The following is a 27,508-nucleotide window of genomic DNA, read 5'->3' as shown; positions in this document are numbered from 1 at the left end:
TCCCAGCCACAGGGCAGAATAATCCCTGAGTGAGGTAGTCCACCCTCCTGGACTCCCTTCTTGACAAGAAAGGAGGGTTTGCCCTCTCATAGGTGATCAGTGCTGCTCCTGGGTTCCTGACATCTCAGTTAACATGACTAACATGAACACTCAGCTTCTTCCCTCCTTGAACTGCCCTCTCAGGAAACGGGTGTCCCCTCGTCCGGATGGGACTTCTGGGATGGCGGACCGAGGGCAGCTGGCGAGCTTGGCTGACTAAGACTGCTGAACAGTGCTTGCTGTTTTCTTATCTGTGTTGTCTCTGTTTTCCTCCGGTATTATTGTCCTGGTCCCTTGTTTGGTTGCTCGCATGTTCACGGTTGCTTTGGTTCAATACACTTTGCTTCGTTCTGTTGAACCTTCTGCTTCCTCTTTCACACACATCTCCGATGATCCTGATGATGATTGGAAGTTGAGTGATTTAGTGGTCAGGTGAAATTTCCCACAAGGTTGATTAAAACATGATGGATTTAATCAAAAGGGGGGGATGTGTGGTGGAAATTTCTTATGAGTGCATGCTGACTTGTATTGTTGAGCTTAGATTTAGCCACGCCCCTGCGAGGGCAGATCTCGCCCTGTTAGTCAGTGACTGTGTGATTTCTCAGCTGAGCAGCTTAATAAATTGAGACCAAGAACTCACCGTTTGATGCCCTTTGTTAAATAAAATTGCCATTACAATGTCCATTTTACATGTTTATGAACTGGTCCTGAAGCTGATCGGCAGAAATTCAGAAAGCACAGAAAAGCTCCAGCTCAAACCTACGTCGAGTTCACACGGGAAAAGGGAATCCTGTTTGATAAATGGTGCAATGCTTGTAAAGTGAAAGACTTGGATTCACTGTGTGAGTTAATTCTTCTGGAGGAAGTCAAAGCATGTCTACCTGAGCGCATTGTGATGAACAGAAAGTTTCATCTCTGTCCTCAGCCTCTGAACAAGCCGACAAGTATGTGCTTACCCATAAGTCTGTGTTTCAGCCTGCCTCAGAAGAGCCTTGTGCTCCAGCAACCCCCAGTGTACAGACTGAGGTCATCAGTAAAGGAGATGAGAGAGACTGTTTTTACTGTCAGCGTTCTGGACACCTCATGGCAAACTGCCCTGACTTTAACCTCATTTCAAACCTGTGACGACACACCAGCTGACCAGCCAGACTCCATTTCCACCATGACTGGCCCTGAACAAAGCATTTATCAGATCACTGTCTTACCATAGCCTTACCACTTCTTTAACATCAAACTTATGAATTTTTTTTTTCTTTTTTTTTCACCAATAATGGTCTTATTTGACCAGTTTTTAATGTAAAAAAAATCATGTTTTTTCACCAAAAGTTGGTGTTACTGTAGCCTTCCCACTTTTTTAGAGTCAAAATTAAGATTTTTTTTCCCCAAAATGTCATAAAAAATGGTCTTAGTATCGCCTTACCACTTTTTTAAAGTTGATATTAAGAAAACAATTGTATTTTTTTTTCCAATTTTCACTTCTTGATGGTCTTGTATCAGTTGTGCCATAAAAGCAATGTTGTGGTCGTGGCTCACTAGGTAGAGCCGTGGTCTTTGATTCATGAGGTTTGACTCCCATCTCCTTCTTCCAATTTTCAACCGTGAACGGTGTTACGATAACCTGAGCAACCTTTTGAAGTTGAACGACTTTTTTTGCCAAATTTCATGAAAAATAGTGTTCCTATAGCCTTACCACTTTTTTATAGTCAAAATTATGACAGAATATTTTTTGCCAAATTTCATGAAAAATGGTTTTACTGTAGCCTTATCACTTTTTTAGAGTCAAAATTAAGATTTTTTTTTTTTTGGCCAAATTTCATTAAAAATGGTTTTACTCTAGCCTTACCACTTTCTTAGAATCAAAATCAGGACAGAATTTTCTTTTGCCAAATTTCATGAAAAATGTTACGAAGCCCCAGACATGACATGGTAAAAAAAACAAACAAACAAACCTAATTCATTCCCATGAAATACTAAATCATGCATGATTAAAAATTTCTTAATCAACATTAAGAAATAATTTTTTTTGCCAAATTTCATGAAAAATGGTGTTATTATAGCCTTACAAGTTTTTTGTGTCAAAATTAAGAAGTTTTTTGTTTTTGCCAAGTTTCATGAGAAATGGTCTTACCACTTTTTTAGAGTCAAAATTAAGAAATATTTTTTTTTTAATTGAACTTCTTTTGTCTCAACTTTTCCAGATGCACACCACCTGGTAAACCGAGCTTCCTTCTCACCAGAAAACTCCACTAATGTCCTGTAGTCTGACTTCCAACAGCCTGTGAAACACTGTCTCCAGGCTTCTGGGACAGGCTCATAGGCACAATGGCAGCCATGACAGCCTCCCAGTCAGAGCTTTGACCAGGTGTCAATGAGGAACAAACCTCAGGAGTTTTTCCAGTGAACACACTGAAGTAACAGATTCCACTCTGTCTTTGGCCAGGCCAAAGTGCCAGCTGCTCCTTCATCGTGGGAGAAATATGACATCAAAACTTGAAACTGGAGGAGTTTGTTAACCAGTTTTTCCAATTCAATTTGGACTTAATCTCTAGTTCCCTCATTCTTTCCTCATGGACCAGACATAACTTCCACTTCTAACCTTCTGGACTTCAGCTCCAGCTCCCTGAAAGGCCCCGCCTGGTCTACCAGACTCTGGTCCAGACGCTTCCACTGTCTCAGACTCGTCAGCTTGGCCCGCCTCCTTTGGAAGTACAGCCCGTTCAGCCGGGTCAGAAATCAGCTCACCCCTCAATTCTTGTTTACAGCATGTAGGAGGAACCTCAGTACCGTAAAGCTCAGCAACAGACAGTCGCTGAGCTTCAGTACAACAAACAGATTTTTCCAAACTATGACCTTCATGTAAATTTGGCAAATCAAACTCCATAGATAACTCCAGAAGAAGTATACTGGACACACAAACCACTGACAAAGTTATCCCAGAGAACTCTGAAACAGCGACAGGGAAGTCTTCAATCAAGCAGGTTGAACAACCACACAGAAAACACCCTTCAAAAGGATTTCCAGTCACACAGTGAAATGGTTCATACAATACTCCAGACCTCACTAGAACTCAGCCTCTTGTTCTGTGTGTTGTTGTGAAATGGAATAACTTACCTCTCCAATTTAAAAGTCCATTCTTGGTGTGGCATATTGTGAAATAAACTTGAAACCAGTGTGACTATATAGAGAGACTTTTTGATGTCTTGTTCCCCTTCATGATGCTTGTGGACTGATGTGACGTTATTCTTGTAACAACCAGGCTCAGCAATGTGCAACAAAAGAGGGAGAACACACAGAACCTGCAGGGATTAATGTACATTTCAATTCGATAAACAGTTCATCGTGAAAGGAAGACCAGTAAATGTGTGTGCAGTGTCCAGTGAGAGCAGGTGTGTGAAAGGCTGAGTGTGAACGTGCACGAGTCCCGGAATACAAAAACAGGAAGAATCCAGCCTGCAGGTCAGGAAGAGAGAGAGAGAGAGAGACAGAGCAGCTCAGGTTTCAAGCCTCCGAGGCCCAGCCTGCTCAGGTGTGCTGCATCATCCAGATTCTCAGGTAGCTCCGCCCACAGCTACCTGCAGCAGAAACAAAGCCAGGGAGCGAGAGAGGAAGGCAGAGTATCACCAGGCCAGCCCACAGGCCGTCGCTTTCTAAAGAATGACTGAGTCCAGAAACACAGGATATACTGTTCTTCACAAAAGGCCAGTGGGGTTTATCCACAGTGCCAGCCATCAGGATCCTTGATAAACTGAAGCTAAAGGAAAATAACTGAAATACTTCGAACCATGAATTTCTAACCTCACATCGACCGCGCAGGCTACCACATCATCCTATAAAAATAAGAGGTTTTGTTGGACCGATGGCATTACTGGATGAATTCAAGTATATCTTGGGTGTTTTTTAAATTCATACACTGAACCTCCCCACATTCTCCCTCAGTTGGTATGCTGTGGAATCTGATTGGCTCAGAGAAGGAGACATTATTCCTGGTCTGGTCTCCCTCAGTCAGAATGTTAAAAATAAAGTGTGCTGACTTCTAAACTTCAACTCGTCTCACCTCATATCTAATAGAATATCAGACACTGTGTGACTGTGTGGGAGGGTTAATGGAGCCACGCCTTCTTCATGTCTCCACATGTGTGTGTGCTGCTGTGTGGCTGCTGGACTGGTTCCTGACGTCACTCTGAAGGTGGATTTAAACGGCGTCCTCACATCAGACACACTCAGACAGACAGCAGGACTGAGCGGAGACCAGCGGCAGCATGAAGCTGATCTGAGGTGAGGAACATGGAGATCTGTCTGACTGACTCTTCTGCTTTGTCTCAAAGCTTTTCTAACGTCAGGGTTTGATTTAAAGACTGTCACAATACAGAAAAGAGACTTTTGATGGACTGAGTGTGTTTGTCTGGTTCAGAGATAAGATCACCTGAACATACAGAGAGAGTCACCATGTTGAGACACGTTTAGACACAGAAAGAAAAAGAACCTGTAGGCAGATACACACAGAGGAAGATAGAGACAGTTTCTCTCTCTCTCTCTCTCTCTCTCTCTCTCTCTCTCTCTCTCTCTCTCTCTCTCTCTGGCCAAACCCACCAACTAACCATTATGAAGATATGAGATAGATGTTAGATAAGGACAAGAAGGAGGAGGGAGGAGGAGGAGGATGGAGGGAGGAGCAATCAGGAGGAGGAAAAGAAGGAGGAGGAAAAGAAGGAGCAGGAAGGGAGGAGATGACTCAGGCGAGGGGAAAGTAGGATAAAGGAGAAAGGCGGAGCAGGATGAAGAGGAGGAGGATGAATACAAAACAGTCTCTTCAGCCACATGACTGGTCAGAGTTTGATTGACAGCTGCTCTCAGATTAAATGTTGAACTATTTCCTCCCTCGATGGGTCGTCAGGCCACATGGCCCAGAGCCTCTCTTTTTAATTAAAAACTCTAGATCTTCTCCACAGTTTGGGAAAATGTTACAAAATTGTGGGTGGCTTGTAAAATTTGTGTCGCTTTCAGGTCTTAGGAGTTTCAAAACAGGGAAGTTGTGTTGATTGGACCAAATGTCAATGACTAAATGTCTGAATCGATCAGATGAATCACCATCTGTAAGGTGACCAAGATGATCGTTTCATCTGGCTCCGACCTTCTGACCTGAGCCGTAGCACAGTTGTCATGTGACGTGCTTTGAGCCAATCTGGTTCCTGCTTGAAGCTCCGCCCCTTTGTTATGACAGCTGGACTCTGTAGGAGGAAACACCAAGCTGAAAGTGTGTTGAATCATAGTAACAGCCCCGTGCTGCATTTTACTGTCAGTAATGGTAACGGCGTTGTAAAGCTGGAAAAAGTAATTAGATTACATGTTGTTGAAAAAAGTAATGCTGTTATTCCATTGTAAGCTGTATCACTTCAAACAACTGAGGTCCTGTCTCCTTTCCAATGTTTGGACTGATAAAAGCTCTTTTAAATATCAGCACGATGAAAGTTTGAATCTGAATCAAAACCTGCTGGTTCGTGACAGTTCCCAGTTCTAAAAGTACATTTGTGAATCTGCTTTCAGTCAAAGTGGCACTGTGAGATGTCATTCTACTGGGTCTGTTACTTTAAAGTAAAGGCTGGTGTCAGATTTCTGTCACTTCAGCCTGAAGTCCTGACTGAGCGTTCTTAAAGAGGGGAGAGAACAAACAGCAGCAGATCTGAATTCAAAGTTAGATTTATTCAGCCACAAACTGCAGCAGCAGATGAAATGTTTTCAGACAAACTGAAGGTCTCTGTCTTCTCCTGCTCCTCCAGCATCCTTTCTAAAATACAGAGCTCTAAAAACTCTTCTAGTCCAGTTTAAAACCCTTCATCAGGGTTCCTCTTAATACATAGTTTATTGTCTTTCCTGCTTTTTCTGTTGCTCCTCGTCTTCTCAGTTGGTTTCATCACCAGAGGTCTCCTGTTCTTCTCTCATGCTCTCAAATGGTCTGCATCCCTCCTGGGTTTGGTTCTGGGGCTTTAATTCTGTCCCTTGTCTGGTGTCCATAATTAACCTCCCATAAGTCTTATTGTTACAACAAACACATGGAAGGTGCATTCCTTCCCCGATCTCACACACTCTGCTGCTTCTGTAAACAAGGATGTCACATTGAAGAGAAGTTTGCAGGCCTGTGTAACCCCCGGTTTAAATAAAGTTTTAGAATTGAAGAAAAAGAAACAGCTTTTAATTTGAATAAATATTTTATTTAATTCATTGACTTGAACCTTAAAAAACAATTCATTTTTTATTTTTGCAATTTGAAGAATTTAAATAATTGATTTAATATATTTTTTTTGGGGTTATGATGCAACTTCCGTTTGAAAAAAGACGCTGAAACTCCGTGCTGCTTAACGAGCGAGGAGAGCTGCAGGATTGCGCAGCGAGAAAAGGAAAAAAATAGCGTTAAAAGAGATAAAAACACACTTTGTGAAACGGGGATCGTTTCACATGCCTCTGGATCACCGGTTTTGGTGAGTTTGTGATGTTTTCTGTTGTGTTTAAGTCCTCATGTTTGTGCATGCGTGCTGAGCAGAGACGCTGCAGTGCCATTTCTTTTCATTTTATTTACTTCATGATGCAACTTAAAGAACTGCTCAATTTAAGATTTGGTTTAAAAGACTTTATTTTGTGTACGGCCTGTCGTGCAGGCCAGGTTTTTTGTCCCGCCCGGGAGAACTTGGGAGCGTGGTGAAGCTGCAGACGATCTGTGCTGTGTGCACAGCAGCACCACGAGGAAGCGGCGCATGCACGTGGATGACGTCCGGAATGGCGAGCCTGACCCAGGATTCAGCACCTACGAGGATTTGAACTGTCGTCTCCGTGCAACACCATCACTGCATCAGTCCAACTCAGCTCGGTTGAGCTGAGCTTCTGCGGTAGGATCTGGAACGTTCTCTCACTCACTGAGTGAAGACTCAGACTGAGACAGCACTTGGACTCAGGATAAACTTGGAACTGTGAATTTGACACTGATCAATTTGATATTTGTTTTTTGTATTGTGATGTCAATTGGTGACATATTTTGTGTTCTGTAAAGGAAGCAAAAGTGAAAAAAGGGGAAACTAAATTAACTTGAAAAGGAGGTGATTTATAAGATTCCATTTACTTGCAATACAAAGATCTAAAATAAGAGTTAACTCAAAGAAAATCGAATTAAGTAGGCATTATTTATTTCATTTGAGACAAAATAGAATAATTTATTTTGACCGGTCCAAAAATAGAAAAAAAAATAGGAATTAACATTGTTTCTATTAGAAACCAAATTAGAATTCAAGAATCTTTTCAAATAATACTGAGTTAAAACTTTGCTCATTCTTAAAAAGGAAAAAAGACGTGTTTATTTCATGATTGTGTGATTGTTCATTTGTTTTGTGAAAGCTTAAGTAAAGTTGCCGGCTTTAGTCATCAGTGATTCCTGGTGTGTTATTTCCATTTTTCCCACTCAATTCGAACCTAGAACTGGTCCAGTGATCGTGGTTACTTGGGAATTAGTGACACGAGTGCTACATAAACCTTGGCGAGCCAGCCAGGAGTGGGTTCCTAAAGGAACAGACACCAGAAATCCTTGTGACATTGAAATGGAAGTCATTCAAAGAAAGAATGTTCAAGTCCCTAACTCGGTCATTGTGGGCGGGTTAGCTGGCACTGAAACAGACGAAGAACTATTTGACTTTTTGAAACAGTATGGCTCTATTCAGAGGATCATCCAAGTAGATCCATCAGAGGGACAGGAAGATGAGCAGGTTATTGTGGAGTTTACATATGGTACAGCTATGCAGACTCTCTCACCTCTCTTACCATACAAACTTCCCTCCAAGACTGAGACTGACACAATCTATCACATAAGAGCTCTGATGACTGTCTACACACCTGAAGCCAGTAAGACTGCTACACGGACTTACCTCTCAGAGTTAAAGGAGATTGCAAAACAGACTGGTAAAGATTTTGCAGTCGTTCTCAAAGAAGAACTTTCTGCCATCAGCGAGACTATTGATCAGGGTGAATCGGAAGCTCAACATGACAATGTGGGACCAAACTCACCTGATGTTCAAAAGCAGCATGCTCCAGAAGCTGTTGCACAGGTTAGTCCTTCCAACAACAGCACCCCCGAACATCTCCAACCAGAGTCAAACTGGTCTCCACGTCAGACACAATATCAGGAAAGAGCACAACCAGCTCTTCAATTCCCAGATATTAACCCACCAGGAATACAAAAAGTGATCGTTGAGCACATTGTCAGGAATGAGGAGTCCATGATGCAGTCTCACTTAACCATGAGACTCCGCCCATTTTCTGGTCGTTGTCCTCACCCCAACAGTGAGGTTGATTATGAGACATGGCGCTCTAATGTAGAATTCCTCATTCAGGACTCAAAGCAGTCAGACCTGTATAAGTCCAGGAAACTTCTCGAAAGCCTTTTGTCTCCAGCCCTCGACATTGTGAAGCACTTACCTCTTGAATCTCCTCCAAAGTTGTACTTAGAAATCTTGGATTCTGCATACAGTACTGTAGAGGATGGAGATGACCTCTTTGCAAAATATCTCAACACAATGCAGAACAGTGGTGAAAGTCCTTCAGCTTACCTGCAAAGACTACAAGTGATTTTGAACACCACCCTCAGGAGGGGAGGTGTAAGTGCAGGCGAACTTGATCACCAGCTGCTAAGGCAGTTTGTCAGAGGATGCTGGGACAATCTCCTTATATCTGAACTACAACTTGAACATAAAAAGAAAACCCCACCCACCTTTGCGGAGCTTCTTTTGTTAATCAGAACAGCAGAAGACAAGAGAGCCTCTAAGGCAACACGAATGAAACAACACCTCGGTGTTTTAAAACCAAAAGTGTCCTCCCATTACCAAGGTGTTTGTGTTCAGTGTGATGAAAAACACACATTGCCACAACCAACCACAGACTCCAACAAAGAAATCCAAGACTTAAAAACACAGATCGCTGATTTACAGTCCCAGCTCACAAGAATTTCACAAACCCAAAGCAAGAAGGCTCAAACCAAACCAGTGCAAACAAAGACAACAGCACAAGCTTCCAGAGCCCCATCTGCTAATGCTGCCATGTCCAAAACTTTGCAGTTTAGCAATCAAGGCGCCACTAGTGGGAGCAACAACAGACCAAATCCTTGGTATTGTTTCAGATGTGGAGAAGATGGCCACATTAAACCTCAATGTGAGAATGAGCCAAATTCACCTTTGGTGGCACTGAAAAGAAAGCAGCTGAAACAAAAACAGCAGGAATGGGACACTAAGAATGGCATCACCAAGCCTACTAATTTAAACTAGAATTGGTTCCTGTTGAGGGACAGACAGGGACTAAAGAACGAGAAGTGCGTCCCAAAAGAAAGAAGCACACCCCTAAAATGCGATTCAATCAGAAAACTCATTCAGTAACCCTGCCAAAAGGATTAATTGGAGCAAAGTGCACTGCACAGGTGTCCATAAATGGAAAAGACTGCAGTTGCTTGTTGGACTCAGGCTCTCAAGTAACAACAATCCCAAATTCTTTTTACAAAGAAAATCTGTCTCACATACAGATAAAGTCCTTAAATGACTTGCTGGAAATAGAGGGTGCTAATGGTCAGGATGTTCCATACCTTGGCTACATTGAAACCACCATCAAATTCCCAAGAAATTCATTTGGATTTGACATTGAAATACCAACATTGGTTTTGATTGTGCCGGACTTGCGTTCAACACTGTCCTCAGTGTTAATTGGCACAAATGTTCTTGACATTCTTTATCAGCAGTATGAGAACACTGCATCTCAGAACTATCACTCACTCCCTCGTGGCTACCAGGTAGTGTTAAAAACCCTTGAACTCAGGAAAAATCAATCACTGGACTCCAGGATTGGAGAAGTGAAATTACTCAGTGAAAACTCAGAAACCGTAACTGCTGGGCAAACCAGAGTTTTTGAAGGTTATGTGAGTTGCAGAGTACCAAATACTGAGAAATGGGTCATGGTGGAGGCACCAAAGTCAGCTTCTTTACCGGGAGGCATACTAGTGACTGATGCTATAGCAAGTCTATCAACCAAAACAACACATAGCATACCAGTCATCCTAAAAAACGAGTCAGACCATGACATTACTCTCACTCCAAAAGCCGTGATAGCAGAAATACATGCCATCACGAGCATCAAGTCCATCGAAACCAACAACTCTGATCTACCTACCAAACCTAATTTCAAAATAAATCTTGATTTTGGGGAATCTCCAGTACCAAATGAATGGAAAGAAAGGATATCAGAAAAACTGGGGTCTATCCCAGAGGTCTTTGCACAGCATGATCTTGATTTTGGGCGGACTGACAAAATTAAACATCAGATAAATCTCAGTGATCAGACTCCCTTCAAACACAGGCCGAGGCCCATTCACCCAAATGACATAGAAGCTGTGCGGAGCCACCTTCAACAGCTTCTTGGTGCAGGAGTCATACGTGAATCTCAGTCACCTTTCTCCTCACCGATCGTTGTTGTTAAGAAAAAGAATGGTGACATCAGACTCTGTATCGATTACAGAAAACTAAACCTCCAGACAGTCAAAGATTCCTATGCTTTACCTAATTTGGAAGAAACCTTTTCAGCATTGACAGGATCAAAATGGTTCTCTGTACTGGATCTGAAATCGGGGTTCTACCAAATTGAAATGGAAGAAACAGACAAGCATAAAACAGCATTTGTCTGCCCACTTGGATTCTTTGAATTTAATCGGATGCCCCAGGGAATAACAAATGCCCCCAGTACATTTCAAAGGCTCATGGAACGATGTCTCGGAGACTTAAACTTGAAACAAGCTTTAGTTTTCTTAGATGATCTTATCATTTTTTCTTCAACACTGGAGGAGCATGAGGAAAGACTGTGGCGTGTACTCAATCGGCTGAAAGAGTACGGTCTCAAGCTCTCACCTGAAAAATGCAGATTCTTTCAAACCTCTGTAAAATACCTTGGTCACATTGTATCTGAGAAAGGTGTCGAGACAGATCCTGGGAAAATAGCAGCCCTTAAAACCTGGCCGAAACCCAAAAACCTGAAAGAGATGAGAACCTTTTTAGGATTTTGTGGTTATTACCGCAGGTTTATCAAGGATTATTCAAAGATCGTTAAACCTCTTAATGAACTTACTTCCGGATACCCTCCCTTGAGGAAAAATTCCAACAACCAAGCAAGCTTTGGAAGGTACCATCACCCAAAGGAAGATTTTGGTGATAGATGGACTCATGCTTGCCAGGAAGCCTTTGACACTGTGATAGAAAAACTAACCACAGCTCCTGTTCTTGGTTTTTCAGATCCCAAATTGCCCTACATTCTACACACTGACGCAAGCACCACAGGTCTTGGTGCTGCCCTTTATCAGGAGCAGGAAGGGCATAAGCGAGTCATAGCTTATGCAAGTCGGGGCTTGTCAAAGTGTGAATCCAGGTATCCAGCCCATAAATTGGAGTTCCTTGCACTTAAATGGGCAGTCACTGAAAAGTTTCAAGACTACCTGTATGGAACCCAATTTCTTGTCATCACAGACAGCAACCCTTTAACATATGTTCTGACATCTGCAAAACTTGACGCTACGAGTTACAGGTGGCTAGCTGCTCTGTCAACATTTGATTTCCAGCTGCAGTACAGAGCTGGAAAACTAAACCAGGATGCAGACGGACTGTCTAGACGTCCACACAGCAAGTTACCTGATGACTCAACATCACAGAAAGAAGTTGAAAGAATAGAACAATTCACAAAAAGACACCTTTTGGAGTCCGAACAGGCTAACCTTTCTGACGACATCATTAAAGCAGTGTGTGAGAAACATTTGGTGCAGGAAATCACGAGCGATTCTACTGAGGAAACACCCTCGGGTGCTGCCTTGGTTGTTTCTCTTGCCCATCATTCAGATGCTATCCCAGATAGCTTCACAGAGGAAGAGCAGTTTGGTGGTTTGCCTGTAATCCCTTCAATCACATCAGCTGAATTGAGAGAAAAACAGAGAACTGATACATGCATTCGAGAAATCCTTAACCAGATAGAGACAGGGGTCACACCTTCTCCATCTTTGAGAAAAGAACTTCCTGAGCTCACTCTTTTACTGAGAGAGTCAAACAGACTTGAAGTTTTTGACGGTATCCTTTATCGGAAAAGACACGAGGGTACACAGATTCATCACCAGCTTGTGTTGCCCTCAGAGTTCCGACCCATGATTTTAAAGAGCCTCCATGATGATATGGGCCACATGGGTGTGGAACGAACACTGGATCTTATCAGAAAGCGATTCTATTGGCCCAAAATGGCAAGTGAAATTGAGGCAAAAATCAAAAGTTGTGACCGCTGTATAAGACGCAAATCCACTCAAGAAAAAGCCGCGCCTCTGGTGAACATCACAGCTACTCGACCTCTTGAACTCTTATGCATGGATTTTCTAACTCTCGAACCAGACTCGAGCAACACAAAAGACATTTTAGTGATCACTGATCACTTCACAAAGTATGCTGTTGCGATACCTACCCCAAGCCAAAAAGCACGCACAGTTGCGAAATGTCTATGGGACCATTTCATCGTCCATTATGGTATTCCTGAGAGACTTCACAGCGACCAAGGGCCAGACTTTGAGTCGCATACCATAAAAGAACTATGTGAGCTGGCAGGCATCAAAAAGATCAGGACCACCCCATATCACCCGAGAGGAAATCCAGTTGAGCGGTTCAACAGGACGTTGTTGAATATGCTTGGTACACTGGAAAACCAAAAGAAATGTCACTGGCGTGAGCATGTGAAACCCTTGGTACATGCTTACAACTGTACTAAAAGCGACGTCACAGGTTTCACTCCTTATGAATTAATGTTTGGCCGACAACCAAGATTGCCAGTTGACTTAGCTTTTGGCTTACCGGTCAACCATCAGTCAAGCTCACATTCTCAATATGTTAAAAACCTCAAATCACAACTTTCAGAAAGCTACAGAGTAGCAGTGGAGAATGCAAAGAAAATTGCAGATCGCAATAAAACACGATTTGATAAATGTGTTGTCGATTCCACTCTGAGAGAAGGCGACAGAGTTTTGGTGAGAAATGTCCGCCTCAGAGGTAAACATAAATTGGCAGACAAGTGGGAATCAGACATTTATGTTGTAGTAAAGCAGTCTGAAAATGTCCCAGTTTATGTTGTCAAACCTGAAACAAAAGAAGGTCCTTTACGAACTCTTCATAGGGACCTGTTGTTGCCATGTGGGTTTCTCCCTGCAACTCCAGTTGAAGTTGAAATCCAAAAGAAACCTAGACGCCCAAAAACTCGTCAGAACTCGAGAGATGGGGGTTTTGATGAAGCTGAAGAGAGAGACTCTGATTCTGATGATTTCATGTTCACAAATGTGGTTGTTGAAACCCTAAATTCTGATCATGCTGGCAAAGAAGTGACATTGAGAGCAAACAACTCACAATTTCAGATCCCACCAGTGTCCACTGCTGAGCAAAACTACTCCAACTTATCAAAAGATTCTTTGGATGATGTTCCGGTGGTACCTGTTGACTCCGTTTTACTGGATGGAAGTAACTTACCTGTTGAAAATCCTTCTGAAGATGACTTACCTGATCAAGACCCTGTGGAAAGTACTTCACCTACTGTTCACAATGACGAGAATAACCAATCCACAATACATGTTGATCTTCCGAACACTGACGAAGACTCAGCTGACAGACCTGGCCTCGTTCCTGATGTTTCACTGACAGAGCGCAGTACAGATATTAGTGACCATGATAGTGGCGAGGCTGACGGACAAACAAGGAAATCAACCAGACAAAAGCAACCTTCAAAGAGACTGACCTATCCTGAGCTGGGTAACCCGTTGGTAACCATTGTTCAGTCATTATTTCAAAGTCTGAGTACTGTTATCACAGACTCATTGAATGAATCCAGTGTACAAAACTACGATCTGTATTTCAATTCTATGGTATAAAGATGTACAGGGACGTACATCAGGAAAGGAGGGGAGGATGTAACCCCCGGTTTAAATAAAGTTTTAGAATTGAAGAAAAAGAAACAGCTTTTAATTTGAATAAATATTTTATTTAATTCATTGACTTGAACCTTAAAAAACAATTCATTTTTTATTTTTGCAATTTGAAGAATTTAAATAATTGATTTAATATATTTTTTTTGGGGTTATGATGCAACTTCCGTTTGAAAAAAGACGCTGAAACTCCGTGCTGCTTAACGAGCGAGGAGAGCTGCAGGATTGCGCAGCGAGAAAAGGAAAAAATAGCGTTAAAAGAGATAAAAACACACTTTGTGAAACGGGGATCGTTTCACATGCCTCTGGATCACCGGTTTTGGTGAGTTTGTGATGTTTTCTGTTGTGTTTAAGTCCTCATGTTTGTGCATGCGTGCTGAGCAGAGATGCTGCAGTGCCATTTCTTTTCATTTTATTTACTTCATGATGCAACTTAAAGAACTGCTCAATTTAAGATTTGGTTTAAAAGACTTTATTTTGTGTACGGCCTGTCGTGCAGGCCAGGTTTTTTTGTCCCGCCCGGGAGAACTTGGGAGCGTGGTGAAGCTGCAGACGATCTGTGCTGTGTGCACAGCAGCACCACGAGGAAGCGGCGCATGCACGTGGATGACGTCCGGAATGGCGAGCCTGACCCAGGATTCAGCACCTACGAGGATTTGAACTGTCGTCTCCGTGCAACACCATCACTGCATCAGTCCAACTCAGCTCGGTTGAGCTGAGCTTCTGCGGTAGGATCTGGAACGTTCTCTCACTCACTGAGTGAAGACTCAGACTGAGACAGCACTTGGACTCAGGATAAACTTGGAACTGTGAATTTGACACTGATCAATTTGATATTTGTTTTTTGTATTGTGATGTCAATTGGTGACATATTTTGTGTTCTGTAAAGGAAGCAAAAGTGAAAAAAGGGGAAACTAAATTAACTTGAAAAGGAGGTGATTTATAAGATTCCATTACTTGCAATACAAAGATCTAAAATAAGAGTTAACTCAAAGAAAATCGAATTAAGTAGGCATTATTTATTTCATTTGAGACAAAATAGAATAATTTATTTGACCGGTCCAAAAATAGAAAAAAAAATAGGAATTAACATTGTTTCTATTAGAAACCAAATTAGAATTCAAGAATCTTTTCAAATAATACTGAGTTAAAACTTTGCTCATTCTTAAAAAGGAAAAAAGACGTGTTTATTTCATGATTGTGTGATTGTTCATTTGTTTTGTGAAAGCTTAAGTAAAGTTGCCGGCTTTAGTCATCAGTGATTCCTGGTGTGTTATTTCCATTTTTCCCACTCAATTCGAACCTAGAACTGGTCCAGTGATCGTGGTTACTTGGGAATTAGTGACACGAGTGCTACACCTGCTTCAGCTGAAACGATGTGCACTATATTACCAAAAGTATTTGCTCACCTGCCTTGACTCATATATGAACTGAAGTGCAGGGCTGGCCCGGGCGTCTCAGGTGCCCTAAACGAGCCCGAGACGAGCGCTCCATGGGTTGCCGAGCGGTGCTGAGCGTTTTTGAGCGGGGCTGGCGGTGGGGGGGGGATTCTGACCAATGACGAGCGGTGCAGTGCATCGGAGCGCTGCAGAGCGGGGCGGCGCAGAGAGGGGCTCACACGGAACACGGAGCATTGGAGCACAAATGCGCACAGCAAGTTAGGTGCCAAAGTTTGTGTCACAACAATAAGTTGATTAATAAAATTAAACCCGGGACCGTGCGTAGGATAGTAACCTTTGCGCCGTGCTAGAGGGAGGAACTGAGAATAAAAAAAAAAAAAACTGATGCACTCAGCCCACCTGGGACCCCCAACTGAGTTCTTCACTCCAACCAATCAGGACAAGGTGTCAACTCATGAGGTTACATCCGGTTCAACACCTGCAGTGAACTCACCACATCCTGTTTCAGCCTTTGAGCAGAGAAGCAGTGTTATTTATAAAAGCTGATAATGTTGGATTATAATCCCAAAAATGCTTTATTGGTGAAACATATCCAGCATCATGAGCAGGATTATACAATGATATATGATTAAATGAGCTCACATGATGCTACTTCTAAAATATAAAAGAGTAAAAAATAAAAAAGTCTAAGTAAAAACAGTAGAATCACTGGAACCTTCCACTGTGACCCTGAGTTCCAGAAAAACACTTTTTATTCTCTCCTGTTTTCAACTGCTGAGCTGATTCCAGGAGAACTTCTCCACCTGTCCTACAGAGGGAGCTGTTTCTACACTTTGACCTGGAGGACAGCCTCACTGAGCTCATGGAGACACACACACACACACACACACACACACACATGAGCGGTCATACATGTGTACACTGTAAACATGGTGCTGTCCATGGTGCTGAAGCAACAAGTGACTACAGTTACTCGGCAGTCAGACTGATGTACATGGAAACACACTCATACACACACACACACAAACACACGTGCAAATATGTTCACACATATGCACACATGCAATCACACACACTCACCTGTGAGTCTGCACACATGCACATTCACAAACACACAGAGACTGAACACACTGCTGTACATGGAGCTGCAGTATGAAGGTAAAGTGTTTTTCTCTCTGTCAGGATTTGTTGTGAAGCAGCAGGGAAGAGCTCTCACCCCGGTCATTATGAAGAGCTTCCAGAGGATGGCGCTGGCACACATCAAGAGAAGCATCCCTACAGATCTGGACAGCCGTCAGTTCATGGACCAGATGAACAGATCTACAGAGGATCCTGTCTGAACACCTCCACCCTGGAGAAAACAGCCCAGCAGAGGATGTTCTTCCTGAGGAAGCTGAAACAGGCTGGTCTGCTCCACAACTGCTCACAAACTTCTACACAAGAACCACAGAGAGCATCCACCCTCCCCCCTCTCCCCCCTGCTTCAACACAACAACACTTCATCATTGGTGGGAGGTTGCTTGCAGACTAACAGCTCACTGACTGTGATTTTCTCCTCGTTCAAGCTGGAGCAGAATTCCAGTCAATGCTCCAAAGACACCAGTTGTTTGTCTTCCGTCTCAGAGACATGAAGAGGACACTGCCGGCCCAGCAGGAAGTCCATCAATCATTGACTTGTTGAGGAGTGCTGCCATACAGATCAGGTTGCCTGGCCTTAGTTCAGATGGACTGTGACGTTCTGAGGGCGTGTCAGAGCTGAACTACGTGGACTTGGACTCTTGGACTGGGAGGTGTCAGGGTGAGACGGCGTCCTCACATCAAGCAGAGACAGACAGAAGGACTGAGGAGGGACGGAGAGCAGCTTCTTCTCTCCAAAAGAGTCTGAAGAAGATGTGAAGAGAGTTGATCAGGTGAGAATCTCTGTCAGCTACAACAAAGCTTTCACAACGCTGTGTTGGACTGGATCTGACTGTGTGGCTGCTGGCTGTGTGTCTGTGTGTCTGTCCAGCCTACATTATGGACACCTGTTGTTCTAGTGGAGACACACATCAGGAACAGCCTTCAGATGTGTGTGTTTCTCTGTACTGTCACTGTGGAGGTCCTGATGAGGACATTATTCATTTTACAGTGTGTGTGTGTGTTTGTCAGGCTGAGGCTGGTCTGGTTCAGAAGGAGTGTCAGAGTTAAACAACATTAAATATTAACAGGAATTTATGATCATGATGAATCTTTATCTTTACTGACATGCGCACACACTCACACTCAAACCCTTGTGAAGGTGGCCTCAGGCTTCTTGTTAATGTTTAATGTAGTTCAGCTCTGACACACCTTGAACCTTGAGCTCAGCCACTCCCCCCTCTCCCCCCTCTCCACCATGGACTGTGTCTCCACCCACTCCTCCAACAGCCTGATAAAGTTTGCAGACGACACTCCAGTCTTATCAGGGACTCAGTCATGGCTGTTCTTTCTAAAGTCTCATTTTAAACACTTTGTTTTCATGATGTGAACAAAGAGAATGGTTCCAGTGTTCAGGCTGAAATGAGTTTGCAGGACTTTAATGTTCATATCAGCTGTCAGATACTTTATGCTGTTTACCTGAAAATGAGTCTGACTTTATCTGAAAGGAGGAGGTGGAGGAGTAGGACTATAGGACTACGTATCCCAGAATGCTTTGCATCTAGAGGTTGGATGAAGGTTCCTGGTTCCTGAATACAGTGTTTTTTTCTTGATACGCACTGATAAGCGTTAAACAACATTAAATATTAACAGGAATTTATGATCATGATGATTCTTTATCTTTATGGATGTGCCCACACACACACACTCCCACTCTTATCCTTTCTTTCAGCTCGTTATCCTGCTGCACAGCACGTAGTCGAGTGCAGAATGACCTCCACAGAGTTCATTTAAACACTTTATAACAGTTTTAATGAGCTCACACTCTTGACTGTTGAATTAACAGTTTTGAAAATGAACAGTTTTTATATTGAGCACTGTTTCAGCGTTCCAACATTAACTCATAAACCGTTAAATTAACACTAAGGGAACACTGCAGGGGTGCCATTTTTTTCTCCATCTATCCTGGTTAGAGCCACTTTACTCACTCAAGAGTCATGTTATCTACAACTTAAAGTACCAGAAATATCAGTATTAATGCCATTCAAACAGAAAAGACTTTTTTAACCCTGGCTCACTGGTTGACCTCACATGCATGTTTTTGGCCCGTGGGAGGAAACCCCACACACACTGAGACATGCATGGTATTTGAACCCAGGACCGTCTTGCTGAGAGGCCAGAGGCCAACCACTGAACCACCATGCAAGTCTCAACTCTTCAATGGAAAGAGTGAGATGTGCATCCAGTGGGCGGAGCTAAGATGAGTGTCTGCAGCGTCATAGTAACACTGATAGGACACAATTATACCTGAATATTCACCAGTGTGATCAGTTCTGTCCAATGACTCCATCACTGACCGTTACTCAAACCAGAAAGAGTTAAAATCACACTCCTGGAGTGGACATCGACTCAGAAACATTGAACCCTGACATTTCAACACTCTGACTGTTGCTGTGTGGAGGGTGAACCTCCACCACAGGTTCCAGTCTTTTCACAGTCTGACAGGTTTTCCTCCAACAGCGTCCTGCGTTTGTCTCCGTCCAAGTGGAAAAAAAAACCTGACACTGATGGCGACTCTGAGGAGTCAGTCAGTAGTTATTGACTTCATAACGTGTCTGATCTGGGTATTTGATGTATTTGTTCACTTCAGCTTGTCGTTCTGCATTTGGTAAAATCTGCACTGTTACTGAGGATGTGGTTCATGTCTGTGTTGTAACTAACTGGAACAAGGTTCTCTATGATAAAGGACAGACATTTTAAAAATGATTTTGTGTGTGTGTGTGTGTGTGTGTGTGTGTGTGTGTGTGTGTGTGTGTGTGTGTGTGTTCTCGTATTTCTATCCTTGTTGGGGCCAAATGTCCCCACAAGGATAGCAAAACGTGAAACGACGTGCCTTGTGGGGACCTTTTTTCCGGTCCTAAGTAGGAGAAACAGTGTTTTCTTGACCATGTTGTTGTTACTGAAAAAAGTAAAAGTGCAAAAACATTTCTTTAGGGTTAGGCTTTGTTGTGGTGTGGGTTAGGGTTAGGGTAAGGGTCAGGGTTAGGGGCTAGACATGAATGGGAGTCAATGACGGTCCCCACAAGGATAGAAATACGAGACTGTGTGTGTGTGTGTGTGTGTGTAGTTGTGTGTGTGTGTGTGTGTGTGTGTCGCTGTGTGCTCTGCCATGGATCAGCGTGAGGACAGGACAGAGGGAGTCCCTCCCTGTAAAAGGACTCTCAGTGGAGAACATGGGAACCAGAGCAAAGCTAAAAGGTGAGACCTCCATCTGGAACTGACCAGGACTCTTCTTCACACCACTGTGTGTGAGAGAGAGTCTGTTCAAGATTGAGCTTTATCAGAACTTGATTTTCTTCATATTGTTCACTCATGTCTGTGTTTTCTTGAAGGAAGAGGCAGCAGAACAGAACCAACACCCCTGAACCTGGACCTACACCTGGACTTCAACCTGAACATAAACCTGAACCTGGTCCCAGCTGTGTGTCCATGAAGAGCGACCTTTCCAAACACTTCATTATAGACTTCAGAGGATCTCCTTCCTCAGAGTCTCAGTAGGTTTTCTTTCATCTGCTGTTGTGTATTTTCTGTCATTCTTTACTAAATGATTCATTGAACATGACACACACTATTGTCTCGCTCTGACTGCATTTGTCTTCATCATGATGAGCTCTGTAGCGCCGCATTATGAAATATTGTAATAAATTTTTACATCATTATGTAACAACGCTGCATTTTGTAATAACTTGCTGCAATTTGTAGTAAAATTCTTGAACGCAATATGTAATAAAGTTTGCCACATTTTGTAATAAGTTGTTACATATTGCACCGTTTATTACAAACTGCGTGTTAAAATTTGTTTTTGAAGAAAATGTAATAGTTTGGTGCATTATGTAATAAACCACCAAAAATTGATGTCTCAATTTGAAGAAAAAAAAACACATAACGTCAGAACAACATTGATTTTAAGCATTCTAGCAGGACTCATAAACAAGAATTACTTTTACAAACTAGTTAGATGTTTCATTAGACAAAACTTATTCAAATATAACTGTTTATTATAATCATAGAGAATGTGTTTGATAGCTCAGAGACAAAAACTGCACAAAATGCTTGTTAGACAAAAACATTATCAGTGCACTGAATGGTCAAACTTTTAAGGTTAGTAATCATGATCTGATCAGCAATGATAAGCTGAATTAACAGATGCTAGGACGCCCTGCACAAACCCCATGACGATGTCCTTCTATCAGGGCCGTTTCAAGGAATTTGGGGGCCCCAGGCAAGATGGACCTTGAGCCCCCCCCCCAAAGAAAAAAAAAAAAAAAAAAACTAGGGTTACAGTTTCAGTTCCCTCACACTTTATAACAAAAACCACTTCAACAGCCTAACATCTGCACCACCATCATAACAACAATACCAACAATCAACAGTAACCAGTAACGATAAAATTCCAATAAGTACAGTAGTACAGTAACTAAATACAATTTTTTTTTTGGTTCACAAAAAGTGCAAATCTCTACATTTGGAATAAAACACTGCTAAGGACACATTATTCAAAAACAGCATGTAAAGAGTGCAGGTAAAAAATAAATCAAACTACACATTGTGACGGTCCCCGTCTTGTGGTCCTCCTCCTCCTGTCTGGGTCCCGCCTCACTCCTCGCTCCTCCTCCTCCTCCTCCTCCTCCTCCTCCTCCTCCTCCTCCTCCTCCGGCTATTTAAGCTGACGGGTTTCACTTGTGGATGCTGCCTGAATTGAATTTATACTTTTTGCTTGACCTTCCAGCCTCCAGTAAGATCCTCTCTTTCTCTGCATAGGCTCAATAAAAACGACTGCATTAGAAGTCTCTTGCTGTCGGACCTTTTTTTTGATGAGAATCACATCCAGCACGTGGTTTGACATCATGTTCTCCACAGGAGAAGCTGCTGCTGCACAGGTAGCTGAGCAGGGCCTTGTCGGGCTCCTCAGTTGGCCTGTTTCCGACGTCCTGTCCTGTCCGATCTGCTTGATCCAGCTTGACAATTGGCGGTCTCGGCGCTCGCGGCTCGCGTGAAAAATAGAACGAAGCAGAGCGGGCGCGGTGCAGAGCGCGACCCGTGGTGTTGTGTGCAGCCAGTCAGATAGGTTAACGTGGGGGGCGATCAGAAGCGCCGTGCGCGGCGCTACCGCGCGCAGCGATTCCGCGTTCGAAATGCTCTCCGCTCGCGCAGATCAGAGCATAGAGGTAGAGGAATAGACCCGCTCTGGGCTGGTTCATTTTGTTTGTATTTTTTTTTTTTTTTTGCTGCCAATGAATGGAAAAGCGGGACATTGTCCTGATACGCGTGACGCGGGACAAAATAGCCTTAAACAGGACAGGTGGTCACCCTACTCTCAGTTGATGTAATTGCCAGTCCAGTGAGCCTTGCTTGGCCCATGGTGGACCTCATGTATGTTTTGATCAACACTGGACATTGGACAAAGTTACCTACAGCAACTTATTACACCAAGCCCCCCTACTAATGTGATTTATCACTTACCGTTATCTTTTTATCTTTTATCTTTCTCTTCTTTCTTTTCTGGCTGCCGGATGGATAAATTGGCTTCATCCTTGGATTTGTTTTATATTTTGCCGGCTGCAGGGCTCATGAAACCGGCTGGCTGCTGAGTGCTGTCAGCTGCTACTGAGAGGGGCCCCCTTGAGGGGGGATCCCGACTCGCGATAACAGTGTCATTGCACCTTGGCTGCCAAAGGGAGCTCACACGGTTTGTCGTTGTATTTTATTCATAACAGTCATTATCTTGGGGCCCCAGGCCAGCAGGGGGCCCCAGGAAATTGCCTGGTTTGCCTGCCTTATAGTGACAGCTCTGCTTTCTATATGATGATGGAAATTGTGACATGCCCAGCCAGCCGACAGAATTGCTGTCACATGTTATTCAGTTAACGTTACATGCTGACATGTCAATGCTTGGTTTATTCAACAGGGTTTCTAAACTTTTTCAACACCTTGAATCACAATTTGTTCCTCAAATCTACATCAGGGAATCTTTAGCTGAAAGCCTTCAGTTGGAACATGACAGTGACAGTAGGGGGCGTAATTTCCCCCTACTGTCTGAAAAACATCAGAAGAAGAGACAGCAGCTTATTTGACGCATCACTTCCCATCGTGACGTGCCTCCTGAGGAAGGTCACCGGATATGACCGAAACTAGTAGAGGTAACTTTACTCTCACCCTCACCTGTCTTCTAAAAGAACCTTATCTGTTAAATAAGGGAGCTATTTGGAAAAAATAGCAAGTGGATAAGAGCCTGGGACTTGCTGAGGTAAACAAGCTGTGGACATTTCAAAATGATGGACATTTTTTTGGAAACCATAGTATGGGAAGGAAGGAAGGAAGGAAGGAAGGAAGGAGAGATATGATGTAAAGAGCAAATGTATAAAGGAAAGAATGATAGGAGGAACTTCCAAATGTGGCACAGATCCTATTTAAAGGAATACTCCACCCAAAAAACGATTTGGCCTCATTTTCTACTCACCCTCATGCTGAGAAACACTCTGGAGCACTTTTTTGACGATTCAAATGCAGTTAGAGATGTTTGGGGATTTTCGTGGTCAACAAACAGGGACCGACAGAGCCCGACAGGAAAAATGGTCCATAAAATCCACAAAACGTTCCCATTTTCCTTCATACTGCTCGTCCGCTGTAATCCAAGTGTCCTGAGCGCGTAACGTCCATAATTAATTCTTAACGAGGTCATTTAGTACATTTTTAGCGCCCAAACAGGGCGCTGTCATACAGCTCCATTGCATGTCTGCGCGCACCCTGAACTACGGAAGCCGCGGCAGACCAAGCAACACGCTTGTGCCCTTTCAGCAGGACACCGAATTCAAAGCTTTAAAACAGTAGCCAATCACTTTTGTGATTGTCCACAGCTCGGTCACTCACAGCAGAATATAAACAGCGGAACTTCTTCTTCTACGCTTGCAATTAAGAAAAGTAGTCGCTGAAAGCGCGCAAGCGTCTGGCTTGGTCTGCCGCGGCTTCCGTAGTTCAGGGTGCGCGCGCAGACATGCAATGGAGCTGTATGAAAGTGCCCTGTTTGGGCTCTTAAAATGTACTAAATGACCTCGTTAAGAATTAATTATGGACGTTACGCGCTCAGGACACTTGGATTACAGCGGACGAGCAGTATGAAGGAAAATGGGAACGTTTTTTGGATTTTATGGACCATTTTTTCTGTCGGGCTCTGTCGGTCCCTGTTTGTTGACAACGAAAATCCCCAAACATCTCCAACTGCATTTGAAACGTCAAAAAAGTGCTCCAGAGTGTTTCTCAGCATGAGGGTGAGTAGAAAATGAGGCCAAATCGTTTTTTGGGTGGAGTATTCCTTTAACCTCGAACACTACGTATCTGTTGAACCTAGTTCAGTCATTTTCTGACTGATCATCTTTAACCTTATTATGTGGTGGTTGTTTTAAGAGAAGTATTTAGTATTTCTACTGTTGCTACTCGAGGAATTGCTTTTTTTTCAAGTCTTAAGTAAATGTCTTGGATATTGGATATATTGCTAATCTTTTTGTTAACAGGCCATTGTGGATAGCCCTCTTTTTATTTTAATAACAGATTAGGAATATCTCATTTTTGTTTTAAAGATTGTTTCGACTGTTTTTAGTGAGCAGGATTACTATTGCAACAACACATCATCAGCAGGGTAAGACTAACCTGTCTCACGACGGTCTAATCCCAGCTCATGTTCCCTGATAGTGGGTGAACAGTCCAACGCTTGGTGAATGATAGGAAGAGCCGACATCGAAGGATCAAACATGAACGCTTGGCCGCCATAAGCCAGTTATCCCTGTGGGAACTTTTCTGACACCTTGTACCCACTATAGAAAAGGACTTCTATGTTGCATTAGCATAAATGGAACTGAAGTTTTTTGTATTCCATATTAGTTTTTGTCTTTTGTCTGCTTTCTATCACGTATATCTGCATAACATAATCCAGATGTGTGTGTGTCTTCTGACATTTCAGTGCACTCAGGGCCGGCTCTAGGCATAGGCGAACTAGACGGCCGCCGAGGGCGCAACGTCTGGGGGGGGTGGCGCCATGGCCGAACAAGGGGCGCCCCGACGCTCCGTGTTCCGTGTGCCCCGCTCTGCGCTGCTCTGCTCTGCAGCGCTCTGACGCACCGCACTGCTTGGCATCGCTCAGCACCCCACCCCCCCCCCCCCCCCCCCCCCCCCCCCCTCCGACAACTCCGGGAACCGCTCAGCACCCCGCTACCAAGGGGCGCTCGTCTCGGGCTCGCCTAGGGCGCCTCCAAAGCCCGGGCTGGTCCTGAGTGCACTGATAATGTTTCTGTCTGTAACATGCATGGAATGCAGTTTTTGTCTCTGAACTTTCACATTCTCTGGTAACAATGAACACTTATATTTAAATAAGTGTTGACTAATGAAACATCTTACGAGTTTGTAAAAGTGATTCTTAGTTATGACTCATGCTAAAATGCTTAAAGTCAATGTTGTTCTGATGTTATCATGTTTTTTTCAAATTGAGACATCAATTTTGGTGGTTTGTTACACAATGCACCAAATTATTACATTTGTTCCAAAAAAAAAAACAACACCCACATTTTGTAATAACTGGTGCAATATGTAACAACTTATTACAAAATGCAGCAAACTTTATTACATATTGCACTCCAGAATTTTATACAAAATGCGGCACGTTATTACAAAATGTGGCGTTATTCCATAATGATGTAAACATTTATTACATTATTACATAATGCGGAATTATTACATCATGCGGCGCTACATCACACTGACATCAGACACATCAGGACATGACAGGTGAACTGATCAGAAGACAAGCATTCAATCAGAACCAGTCAACAAGTTTGATCTTGATGACTCTTGTTAGGATGCAGAGACGACCAGTCAGATTATTCACTGGATTTTACTGAGCATTTCATTCCAAAGCAGTGACTGACTTTTCTGTCCGAGTCCTAAAATAAAGATTCTAACTATTAAAAATCCTCACAGTAATTCCCAGTTCTTCTCTTTCTTCTCCAGTGTTCCTCCATTTTTCCAGTCAGTCTGTTCCTGATGTTGTGTTTGTTTTCAGCTCTGACTCTGGGTTTCCATCCAGCCGAGTGTCCATGAAGAGTGACTGGTCTATGGATAAACCCATTTACTTTAAATCAGGACCAGGACCTGCTGATAAGGGGTGAGAATCAGTGTTTGTGTCAGGATTCATCATCACAGCTCACAGCAGCTTGAACAAAGTCAACATGTTTCTGCAGCGTCAGCCAGCAGAGCTCCCAGGTTCTCCGTGGAGGCTCCGCCCCTCAGCATCAAACACATCTGGACTCCATCTTTATGGTGAGAACAAGACGGTAACACTTCCTTTTACAGTACGGTAATTACCATGTATTAACATGGTAATTGCAAGGTAAGTACCATGTAATAAGGAGAAGTTACTGTAAAGTTACCATGTAATTACAGGGTAACTATGTTGCTAATTACCTAGTACTTTTAGAGTAATTACCAAGCCAATTCCAGGCAAATACCAAGTAACTGCCTGGTAGTAAGTATTAATTACTGGGTAATTATAATGTATATAGCAACTATGTTGTTAATTGCCAAGTACTTACTAAGTAATTGCTAAGTGATTACCATGCAATCATTGGGAAATGTAGACTTTTTACTAGGTATTACTAGGTACTGCTAGGTGTGTACGCTATGTATTTCCCGAGTAGTCAAGTGTTTTTTACTACTTACCTGGTAACTTCTTAGTAGGAAGCGTTACCAGATCATCTATAGAAAATAGCTTTATAATTCATGAACAGGTTCCAGAGGTTGTGACTTGGTAGGTTTCCACCTCCAGCAGCTGTATGGTGAAGATTATGTCTTTTTAATTAATGTCATTTTTTTTCCTTTTAATGGTTTTAAGTGCATTTCTATTTTCATTTTAATGGATAAAAAAAAACAGAACTTTATTTTTTATTTGTTACTGACCACATTTTTTTTTTTTTACAAAAATATGAAGAAAAACTTTTTTCCTTAAAAAACAAAACAAACAAACAAAAAAAAAGTTTTTTCCTCATGTTTTCAAAAGCCTGTGTCATGAGACCAGTGTGGTTACTTCTTCCCACAGACAGAGACATTGTAGTTTTACACAATATGTGAATAAACACGAGGACAGGATAAGTTATGGCACAGCGACGATGTTTGTTCAAGTAGATAGATAGCTAGATAGATAGATAGATAGATAGATAGATAGATAGATCGATAGATCTTTATTTGTCATTGTCCAATGAAATTTAACATGCTCTCCAGTCAGTGCATTGTTCATAAAAAGCTAAAAATCCAAAGAAGTTACTTTAAAAAAAGATAACTTCAGACCTAATCAAAATAATAAAGATTCCATTCACACAGACATCAACACAGGACTTCATACACACACAGTCATTAAGAAAATAAGATCAACACTTCCTGGTTTTGTTGAGGATGGTTGTTGCTGTTGGGTAGAAGCTGTTTCAGTCTGTTTGTCCTTGTGTTCATTTGTAACGTTTCCCAGAAAGCAGCATTTGAATCAGTGAGTGACCGGGTGAGAAGTGTCATATGTGATATTTAGAGCTTTCTTCTGGCGGCGGGAGCTGTGCAGGTCTTCCAGTGTGGGCAGAGGGCATCCAGTGATCTTCTGTACGGTGTTGATGACTCCCTGGAGAGCTTTCCTCTGAGCTACTGTGCAGCTGCTGGACCAGATACATATGCAGGATGTTAGAATGCTCTCTATGGAGGCTCGGTAAAAGGACAGCAGCAGTCTCTGTGTGATGTTCTCTTTTCTGAGGATCCTCAGAAAATCCAGTCTCTCTGGGCCTTTTCCAGCAGCTCAGAGGTGTTAGCACTCCAGGCCAGGTTTCTCCTCTATGTGGACTCCCAGGAAACGGAAGTC

The 27,508-nt window shown here is 42.8% G+C and overlaps 3 protein-coding genes across 3 annotated transcripts in view; 2 read left to right on the top strand and 1 right to left on the bottom strand.

Annotated features, from left to right (window-relative positions):
- LOC115382184 (NACHT, LRR and PYD domains-containing protein 12-like) overlaps positions 1-27,508 on the bottom strand; it is an 815,989-nt gene that overhangs the window by 26,007 nt on the left and 762,474 nt on the right. The window lies entirely within an intron of this gene.
- The window catches only part of LOC115382179 (NACHT, LRR and PYD domains-containing protein 3-like), a 1,352,480-nt gene that overhangs the window by 634,691 nt on the left and 690,281 nt on the right, over positions 1-27,508 (top strand). The window lies entirely within an intron of this gene.
- The window catches only part of LOC115382194 (NLR family CARD domain-containing protein 3-like), a gene marked incomplete at its 3' end in the record, with an annotated part of 1,416,821 nt that overhangs the window by 839,811 nt on the left and 549,502 nt on the right, over positions 1-27,508 (top strand). The window contains 1 exon segment of the mRNA XM_030083889.1: positions 4,226-4,314.

Source organism: Salarias fasciatus, chromosome 23 (genome assembly GCF_902148845.1).
Source record: "Salarias fasciatus chromosome 23, fSalaFa1.1, whole genome shotgun sequence".
NCBI lineage: Eukaryota > Metazoa > Chordata > Actinopteri > Blenniiformes > Blenniidae > Salarias > Salarias fasciatus.
Note: the sequence above shows the minus strand (reverse complement) of the source record. Positions and strands in the feature narration are given on the sequence as shown.